At 48.5% G+C, this 10,000-nt stretch overlaps 1 protein-coding gene across 20 annotated transcripts in view; it reads left to right on the top strand.

Moving 5' to 3' along the window:
- unc-13 overlaps positions 1 to 10,000 on the top strand; it is a 1,383,522-nt gene that overhangs the window by 891,673 nt on the left and 481,849 nt on the right. For 9 of the 20 annotated variants that reach the window (XM_070092053.1, XM_070092052.1, XM_070092051.1 and 6 more), the window contains exon 1: positions 6,484 to 6,592. The exons of the other annotated variants lie outside the window; for them this stretch is intronic. The gene's annotated coding sequence lies outside the window, so the exon portion shown is untranslated. Of the gene's footprint in view, positions 1 to 6,483; positions 6,593 to 10,000 lie in introns of those variants that run through there. 20 annotated transcript variants of the gene reach the window in all.

Below are 10,000 nucleotides of genomic sequence, written 5' to 3'. Positions count from 1 at the left end.
TGTGTGTGTGTGTGTGTACTCACCTAATTGTGGTTGCAGGGGTCGAGACTCAGCTCCTGGCCCCGCCTCTTCACTGATCGCTATTAGGTCCTCTCTCTCTCTGCTTCCTGAGCTTTATCATACCTCTTCTTAAAACTATGTATGGTTCCTGCCTCCACTACTTCACTTGCTAGGCTATTCCACTTCTTGACGACTCTATGACTGAAGAAATACTTCCTAACGTTCCAGTGACTCGTCTGAGTCTTCAGCTTCCAGTTGTGACCCCTTGTCCCTGTGTCCCCTCTCTGGAACATCCTATCTCTGTCCACCTTGTCTATTCCCCGCAGTATCTTGTATGTCGTTATCATGTCTCCCCTGACCCTTCTGTCCTCCAGTGTCGTCAGTCCGATTTCCCTCAACCTTTCCTCGTACGACATTCCCCTTGTTGCAAACCTTTGTACTTTCTCTAACTTCTTGACGTGTGTGTGTGTGTGTGTGTGTGTGTGTGTGTGTGTGTGTGTGTGTGTGTGTGTGTGTGTGTGTGTGTGTGTATCTAGTAAACTGAAAATACTGTCAGTGTATGGGAGGAAGAGAAACAATGAGTTCCTATAAGAAGTATGGATTAATTCTCAATATAAAGTAACATATTTCTTATATTGTGTTCCTTTATACCGGCAATCACCCAGGGAGCATTATAGCAACTACCCAGGGAGCTCGTACTACCCAGGGAGCTCGTACTACCCAGGGAGTTCGTACCATCCAGGGAGCTCGTACCATCCAGAGAGCTCGTACCATCCAGAGAGCTCGTACCATCCAGAGAGCTCGTACCATCCAGGGAGCTCGTACTACCCAGGGAGCTCCTGCCATCCAGGGAGCTCGTACTACCCAGGGAGCTCGTACTACCCAGGGAGCTCGTACCATCCAGGGAGCTCGTACTACCCAGGGAGCTCGTACTACCCAGGGAGCTCGTACTACCCAGGGAGCTCGTACCATCCAGGGAGCTCGTGCCATCCAGGGAGCTCGTACCATCCAGGAAGCTCGTACCATCCAGGGAGCTACTACCATCCAGGGAGCTACTACCATCCAGGGAGCTACTACCATCCAGGGAGCTACTAGCATCCAAGGAGCTACTTCCATCCAGAGAGCTCGTACCATCCAGGGAGCTACTACCATCCAGGGAGCTACTACCATCCAGGGAGCTACTACCATCCAGGGAGCTACTACCATCCAGGGAGCTACTACCTCCCAGGGAGCTACTACCATCCAGGGAGCTACTACCATCCAGGGAGCTACTACCATCCAGGGAGCTGCTACCACCCAGGTAGCTACTACCATCCAGGGAGCTACTACCATCCAGGGAGCTACTACCATCCAGGGAGCTACTACCATCCAGGGAGCTACTACCACCCAGGTAGCTACTACCATCCAGGGAGCTACTACCATCCAGGGAGCTACTACCATCCAGGGAGCTACTACCATCCAGGGAGCTACTACCATCCAGGGAGCTACTACCATCCAGAGAGCTACTACCATCCAGGGAGCTACTACCATCCAGGGAGCTACTACCATCCAGGGAGCTACTACCATCCAGGGAGCTACTACCATCCAGAGAGTTACTACCATCCAGGGAGCTACTACCTCCCAGGGAGCTACTACCATCCAGGGAGCTACTACCATCCAGGGAGCTACTACCACTCAGGGAGCTACTACCATCCAGGGAGCTACTACCATCCAGGGAGCTACTACCATCCAGGGAGCTTCTACCTCACAGGGAGCTACTACCATCCAGGGAGCTACTACCTCCCAGGGAGCTACTACCATCCAGGGAGCTACTACCATCCAGGGAGCTACTACCATCCAGGGAGCTACTACCATCCAGGGAGCTACTACCATCCAGGGAGCTACTACCATCCAGGGAGCTACTACCATCCAGGGAGCTACTACCATCCAGGGAGCTACTACCATCCAGGGAGCTACTACCATCCAGGGAGCTACTACCATCCAGGGAGCTACTACCATCCAGGGAGTTACTACCATCCAGGGAGCTACTACCAGGGAGCTACTACCATCCAGGGAGCTACTACCATCCAGGGAGCTCCTACCAACCAGGGAGCTACTACCAACCAGGGAGCTACTACCATCCAGGGAGCTACTACCATCCCAGGGAGCTCCAGGGAGCTACTACCATCCAGGGAGCTACTACCATCCAGGGAGCTACTACCATCCAGGGAGCTACTACCATCCAGGGAGCTACTACCATCCAGGGAGCTACTACCATCCAGGGAGCTACTACCATCCAGGGAGCTACTACCATCCAGGGAGCTACTACCATCCAGGGAGTTACTACCATCCAGGGAGCTACTACCTCCCAGGGAGCTACTACCTCCCAGGGAGCTACTACCATCCAGGGAGCTACTACCATCCAGGGAGCTACTACCTCCCAGGGAGCTACTACCATCCAGGGAGCTACTACCATCCAGGGAGCTACTACCATCCAGGGAGCTACTACCATCCAGGGAGCTACTACCATCCAGGGAGCTACTACCATCCAGGGAGCTACTACCATCCAGGGAGCTACTACCATCCAGGGAGCTACTACCATCCAGGGAGCTACTACCATCCAGGGAGCTACTACCATCCAGGGAGCTACTACCATCCAGGGAGCTACTACCATCCAGGGAGCTACTACCATCCAGGGAGCTACTACCATCCAGGGAGCTACTACCATCCAGGGAGCTACTACCATCCAGGGAGCTACTACCATCCAGGGAGCTACTACCATCCAGGGAGCTACTACCATCCAGGGAGCTACTACCATCCAGGGAGCTACTACCATCCAGGGAGCTACTACCATCCAGGGAGCTACTACCATCCAGGGAGCTACTACCATCCAGGGAGCTACTACCATCCAGGGAGCTACTACCATCCAGGGAGCTACTACCATCCAGGGAGCTACTACCATCCAGGGAGCTACTACCATCCAGGGAGCTACTACCATCCAGGGAGCTACTACCATCCAGGGAGCTACTACCATCCAGGGAGCTCGTACCATCCAGGGAGCTCGTACCATCCAGGGAGCTACTACCATCCAGGGAGCTACTACCATCCTGGGAGCTACTACCACCCAGGGAGCTACTACCATCCAGGGAGCTACTACCATCCAGGGAGCTACTACCATCCAGGGAGCTCGTACCATCCAGGGAGCTCGTACCATCCAGGGAGCTACTACCATCCAGGGAGTTACTACCTCCCAGGGAGCTACTACCATCCAGGGAGCTACTACCATCCAGGGAGCTACTACCATCCTGGGAGCTACTACCACCCAGGGAGCTACTACCATCCAGGGAGCTACTACCATCCAGGGAGCTACTACCATCCAGGGAGCTACTACCATCCTGGGAGCTACTACCACCCAGGGAGCTACTACCATCCAGGGAGCTACTACCTTGCAGGGAGCTACTACCATCCAGGGAGCTACTACCATCCAGGGAGCTACTACCATCCAGGGAGCTACTACCATCCAGGGAGCTACTACCATCCAGGGAGCTACTACCATCCAGGGAGCTACTACCACCCAGGGAGCTACTACCATCCAGGGAGCTACTACCATCCAGGGAGCTACTACCATCCAGGGAGCTACTACCATCCAGGGAGCTACTACCATCCAGGGAGCTACTACCATCCAGGGAGCTACTACCATCCAGGGAGCTACTACCATCCAGGGAGCTACTACCATCCAGGGAGCTACTACCATCCAGGGTGAAAGACAATCCTTTTGAACTTCTTACATTCTCGCATGACTGATGATCTCTTCTGTCTGTGCGACGAACACGTAAGATAGTGAGTCGGTCTTACCACCTTCTCACATTCAGTATACTTGGTCTGGTGTGAGAGCGGGTCGCAGGAGTGATTCTACCTCTACCCTTAACAGTAATAACATATATTAACAGATATTACACCTGTTTCCGTTCATCACTAGGTGCCCCTTGAAAGTGAAATGCTACCTTCCCTAGATTAGACATGATTTCCTGCTGTTCCCAAACGCTGAATCGCCTCTTCAGGGTTTAGCATTTCCCCTCATGAATTTAATAATAATGCTAGTGCTTAGAGCAGATCCTCTTCCTGATAGCCATTAGCAGGAGGTGCGTTGTTTAGTGTGGCCCGGGCTGTATTTTACCTGTCACCTGTAACGGATGATAGCGTGTATACCTGGCCAGGTATTATGGCGTTATTCCCGCTACGCATCCATCATGGTTTCTTTGTGTGCGTATCAAGGCTGCCCTCTGCATATTTTACGTTCCTTTGCGTTATTTTAGCCTTTGTATGCTCGTATTAACGATTTTTAACGTGTGTATTGCTGTATTATATGCCGTCTGCCACTGAGGTAGAGTGAGCCGAGAAAGGGGAAATACTTTTACCCGTCATTCATTCAATCACTGACCAGAAGCTTGCTGACATCACTGCTCAGATGGCCCTCTGTCACAGTGCAGGTATAGTGCTTCCCGCCTCCAGCACTCTAGTCTGGCTCACCGATTTCTGTGAATCCCTTCGTAAATGTTTCCTTGCTTGCACTCCAGCAGCACCTCAAGTCATGTCAACCACTTGCCTCCTCTTACTCCTATCTAGTGTGCTTATATAAGTCTGATGGTCGTCCAAACCCCTAGCACTAAAAGCCTCCTTCATCCTCTCCCTCCAAACATTCCTAAGACGAGCCCTACTCTTCCTACTCGCCACCCTAGATATATACACACTAGTCATCCTAATTTGCTTCATCCTTTCTAAGTATCTAAACGATCCTAACAATTTCTTCTCTGCCCTAAGAATGATAATACAGGTGATCCCCTACCTGATCTTCAAACTCTGATTTCTCAGAATAATATTTACACCGGGCGTCGCCCTCAGATACAACACCTCCGCTGTCTCCAGCCTCCTCCTCTTCCTCGTAGGTGCAACGTTTAAAACACATGCTTCACACCCATATAATAACGATGTTGGTACCACTGTACTCTGGTACATCCCTCTTTTTGCCTCCATGAATAAAGTTCTTTATCTGTACACATGCTGCAATGCACCGGCTTCATCTTTCATAGACCTGTCTGCCGACAAGTCTACTCCCAGATATCCGAAACTCATTTACTTCTTCCATGCTCCCTCCTTCTAATCTGATGTCCAACCTTTCAATGCCTCGATTTCTTGCTACTCTTGTCACTTTGCTCGTTTCTGTCTTCACTTCTATTTTCCTACTTTTAAATTCCCTTCTAAATTCGTCCACAATCCTCTGCAATTTTTCTTCAGAATCTCCCAAAAGCACCGTGTCATAGGCAAAAAGCAAGTGTGACAACTCCCACTTTGTATCAAACTCGTTATCTTTTAATCTCTCGCCACTCCCCAACTCTCTCTCTCTCTCTCTCTCTCTCTCTCTCTCTATATATATATATATATATATATATATATATATATATATATATATATATATATATATATATATATATATATATATATATATATATATATATATGAAGTTAGAATTTAAGCACAGTGAAAAGTAATTTAAACTGTAAACGCTTTATGATCTCACAAACATATTTATGAAAAAAGTGTTCGTTCAGATGTGATTGAAAGATCATTTGTATGCATGTATATAGAGTGTGAGCTTATGTGTACGTGTATGAATATGTGTAGAGAGTGTGCATATGTGTACATGTATGAATACATGTGGAGAGCGTGTATATGTGTAGTATGTGACATTGTGCATGTATACAGAGAGCGTGGAGTGTATGTGTTTTCTGTATGTGTGGAGAGTGTGTGTGTGTGTGTGTGTGGAAGAGAGAGAGAGAGAGAGAGCGGGTGTGTCTGAGGCACCGCTGCCAGGACTAGGGGCGGCACTATCCTGCGCGCACTCCTCTCCAACACACACATACACACACACACCGCTTTTTCTCTCCTTCCCTCTCTTACTCTGTTTCTAGTGTCTTTTTCCCTCTCTTTCCTCCCCTTGTCTCGAGACTGGCTTGCTAAACGTGCAGGTGGATGAGGTGGATCCCAGCAGGTTAGGAGTAAGAATCCACTTAATGGAACACACGTAGAATAAGGTACAGAAAACGGGGGTTCTACTTCGACCGGCGCTGAACAAGTTGCCAGATGGCCTCCCACAAGATGATGGAGCTTATCCTCCACCAACTTGCACTCTCAAGCCACTATCCGGCCTGGAAACCGGCTTGCAATGGCTGGATTATAATGATGTTGTTCTCTTTGAGTACTGTGGCTGTTTGTGGGTCGGGAAGTCGGCGGTGTGAGGTTAGTGTAGGAGGGAATGTAAGAATGATCGGACGGCTCATAGGAGACCGGAGTGAACGCTGGTCGGTGGGAAATGGCAGGAGAATTTTAGGGGGGTGAGAGAGAGAGAGAGAGAGAGAGAGTGAGTGAGTGTGTGTGAGAGAGAGAGAGAGAGAGGGAGGGAGGGGCTGATTCCCGATGGCCCGGCTCTTCCCGCTGGCTTGCTGCTCGCCACGCCAGTCGGTGGCGTACGCTACCCTTGGTTAGGTGTTTTCCGCGCGAGGACCTTCACGCTATCGCAACCGTCTGCTGGAGAACGCTACTATCTCCTTGAAGGGTACACACGCTAGCCTGGCTAGTGGAGCCGCCTCTGGCTCGCTGTGTCTAGCCAACCGTCCACCACAACTCCCCCCTATCCCCGTCCCTTCTTAAGGATATTCCGTTCAGTGTATATACACACACCAGTGGATGTGTTGTGCTGTGCTGGGGAGGAGCCTTCTATCCCTTCTCCCATGGACTATATGCGAAATTTACCGCCCTGGAGATATACCAAACATCTCACGACCTTTAAATCGTACCCTTCGTGAAATTTAGTTAGTTTTAGCAAATATAAATATGCAACTCTTGGAAATAAATTATGTATCGGTCAACATTCAGGAAAGGCAGAAAGGTGGTATGAAGTCTTATTTGTGAGCTGCATTGTCGTAAAATAGCGTGAGAGAGGCTTGAAACTGGCGTATGTGGTGGCTGGCCTACACCGTGTGCTGAAGTACCTAGCTGGTTCACATTCTGCTACATTACATAGCTGGATCATACTGTGTGATATAGTACTTAACTGGTCCACACTGTGTAATATAGTACATAGCTGGCCAACACTGTGTAATATAGTACATAGCTGGCCAACACTGTGTAATATAGTACATAGCTGGCCAACACTGTGTAATATAGTACATAGCTGGCCAACACTGTGTGATATAGTACATAGCTGGCCAACACTGTGTGATATAGTACATAGCTGGCCAACACTGTGTGATATAGTACATAGCTGGCCAACACTGTGTGATATAGTACATAGCTGGCCAACACTGTGTGATATAGTACATAGCTGGCCAACACTGTGTGATATAGTACATAGCTGGCCAACACTGTGTGATATAGTACATAGCTGGCCAACACTGTGTGATATAGTACATAGCTGGCCAACACTGTGTGATATAGTACATAGCTGGCCAACACTGTGTGATATAGTACATAGCTGGCCAACACTGTGTGATATAGTACATAGCTGGCCAACACTGTGTGATATAGTACATAGCTGGCTCACGCTGTGTGATATAGTACATAGCTGGTTCGCATTCTGCTACCTTACATAGCTGACTCACACTGTGTTTTATAGTATATAGATGGCTCACACTGTGTGATATAGTACATAGCTGGCCAACACTGTGTGATATAGTACATAACTGGTCCACACTGTGTAATATAGTACATAGCTGGCCAACACTGTGTGATATAGTACATAGCTGGCCAACACTGTGTTTTATAGTATATAGATGGCTCACACTGTGTGATATAGTGCATAGCTGGTCCACACTGTGTGATATAGTACATAGCTGGTCCACATTCTACTACAGTACATATCTGGTCCACACTGTGTGATATAGTACATAGCTGGCCCTCACACTGCTACAAAAAGCGGCTGGCCCATATTGTGAGCTACACTACATGGTTGTCCCTACACTGTTACAGTAGGTCGCCGGCCCACACATCTATAGTATGTGACTGTGTTACACTGTGCTACAGAATGTGCCTAGCCCTCACTGTGTCCTACAGTGTGTTGTTGACCCACATTGTGAACTACAGTGTGTCAGTAGCCCACACTGTGAACTACAGTAGATGACTGGCCCACACTGTGAGCTACGGTAGATGACTGGCCCACACTGTGAACTACAGTAGATGACTGGCCCACACTGTGAACTACGGTAAATAACTGCCCCACACTGTGAACTACAGTAGATGACTGGCCCACACTGTGAACTACAGTAGATGCTGGTCCCCACTGTGAACTACAGTAGATGACTGGTCCACATATCACTCCCTCTTTCCAGACCTCCCTCTCGACCTCCATCACGATAGACACTTCCTGCGTAAACTGAGGCTGTGTATGGTGGGCAGGAGGAGGAGGGGGGCAAGTGTGTACGTGTGCGTGTAGTTGTGTGTGTACATGTGTGTCTGCATGAGTGTGAATAAGTTCACGTATGTGTGTGTGTAGTAGTAGTAGTAGTAGTAGTAATAGTTGTAGTTATTAGTTGTCAGAGGTACTTGTCAGTAGACACTTGGCCTCTTCCCTCCTTTTTCATGTGTTAGTTGTTGTCAAAGACACTTGTTGATAGACACTTGGCCTGGTGGTGGGGGTGATTGTGTGTGTGTGTGTGTGTGTGTGTGTGTGTGTGTGTGTGCGCGCGCGCGCGTATTCTTGTACCTGCCTATTAAGCTTTAATACTAAAAAAGTACTTCCTAACATCCCCTGCATCTCATCTGTGCTGTAGCAACTGTGTCCTCGTATTGCTCTTCAGCCAGTGAGGGGTTCTTGATCCTAGAAATGGGACTTGACCTCCATATCCTTGGATGGAACCTGAACGCCTCTCATTCCCCAGGCGCTACATGATCCCTACAGGTTTAGCACTTCCCAGGAATAAAATCAAAATAAGATTATTCCTGTCCATGGCATTTCAAACAGTTTCTCCTAGTCCTCCTTACCAGTTCTTTGGACTGACTCACGAAATATTAATAACTCGATCGCAAACAACTCACAGAATGGGTGAGGTTTCGAACCTTTGGCAGGTGAGTTCTAGAACTCACAGGCCGGTGTGTTAACCGCTGGACAATGCCGACTTAACAAGATTCATCCAACTAAATTTACTTCTATACACCACAGGGAGGTTTGATATATTTCTATACACCAAAGTGAGGCTAGCATGGTCCCTATGGTGTCCACAGATGGTTTTTAAACAGGAATCTCGCACCAGCATGGCTGTGGCTTGTATCACGATGGCGGCTTGGAAGGGACATGAGCTAGAGCCCGCCACAGCCACGCTGGAGTGAAATTCCTCTGTAAAAACCTGCGTTTGTGGTCACAGTGGTGGCCCACACTAACCTCCCTGTGGTGTATAGAAATATACTTAGTGGGATGACTCTTATTAGACCGGCATGGTGCGGTGGTTAACACACTGGCCTGTGAGGTTTCGGATTCTCTTACCATAGATTCGATCTGCACAAGTTCTGTTATTAGTTCTTTTCAGTATTTTGTTTTCCGTAATTATGTCTCATCTTGTCTTCCTTTCTTCCTGAGCTGTCAAATTTAGTTGGTTTAGTGTCTTCCAGTTGGAAATTTCTCTCAGTTCTGTGACTAGTCTGGTTGCAAATATTTACACCTTTTCAGGGTTTTAAGCATTCTTGATCATGTGAGGGCTGCATGATGGTGCTGCGTATTCTAATATGGGTCTGGCTTTCGCGGTGTACAGAGTCCTTAATAAATCTTCTATCAAGGTTGTCTAAGGTTATTTTTAAATTTGCTAGCCTTGTATAGGATGCCAGAATCATGCAGTTGATGTCCTCCCAGTAATATGTTCATTGTGATGTTGACTTTCGTCTCTGGTCTCTCACATTCTTGCACTAGGTCTAAACTGCAGATGTTACTTACCTGACGACAAGTGCAGCCAGAGTCTTGCTCTGTGCTCTCCCG

Source organism: Cherax quadricarinatus, chromosome 38 (genome assembly GCF_038502225.1).
Source record: "Cherax quadricarinatus isolate ZL_2023a chromosome 38, ASM3850222v1, whole genome shotgun sequence".
Classification (NCBI taxonomy): Eukaryota; Metazoa; Arthropoda; class Malacostraca; order Decapoda; family Parastacidae; genus Cherax; species Cherax quadricarinatus.
The sequence above is the reverse complement of the archived record's forward strand: the minus strand, read 5'-3'. Positions and strand labels throughout refer to the sequence as shown.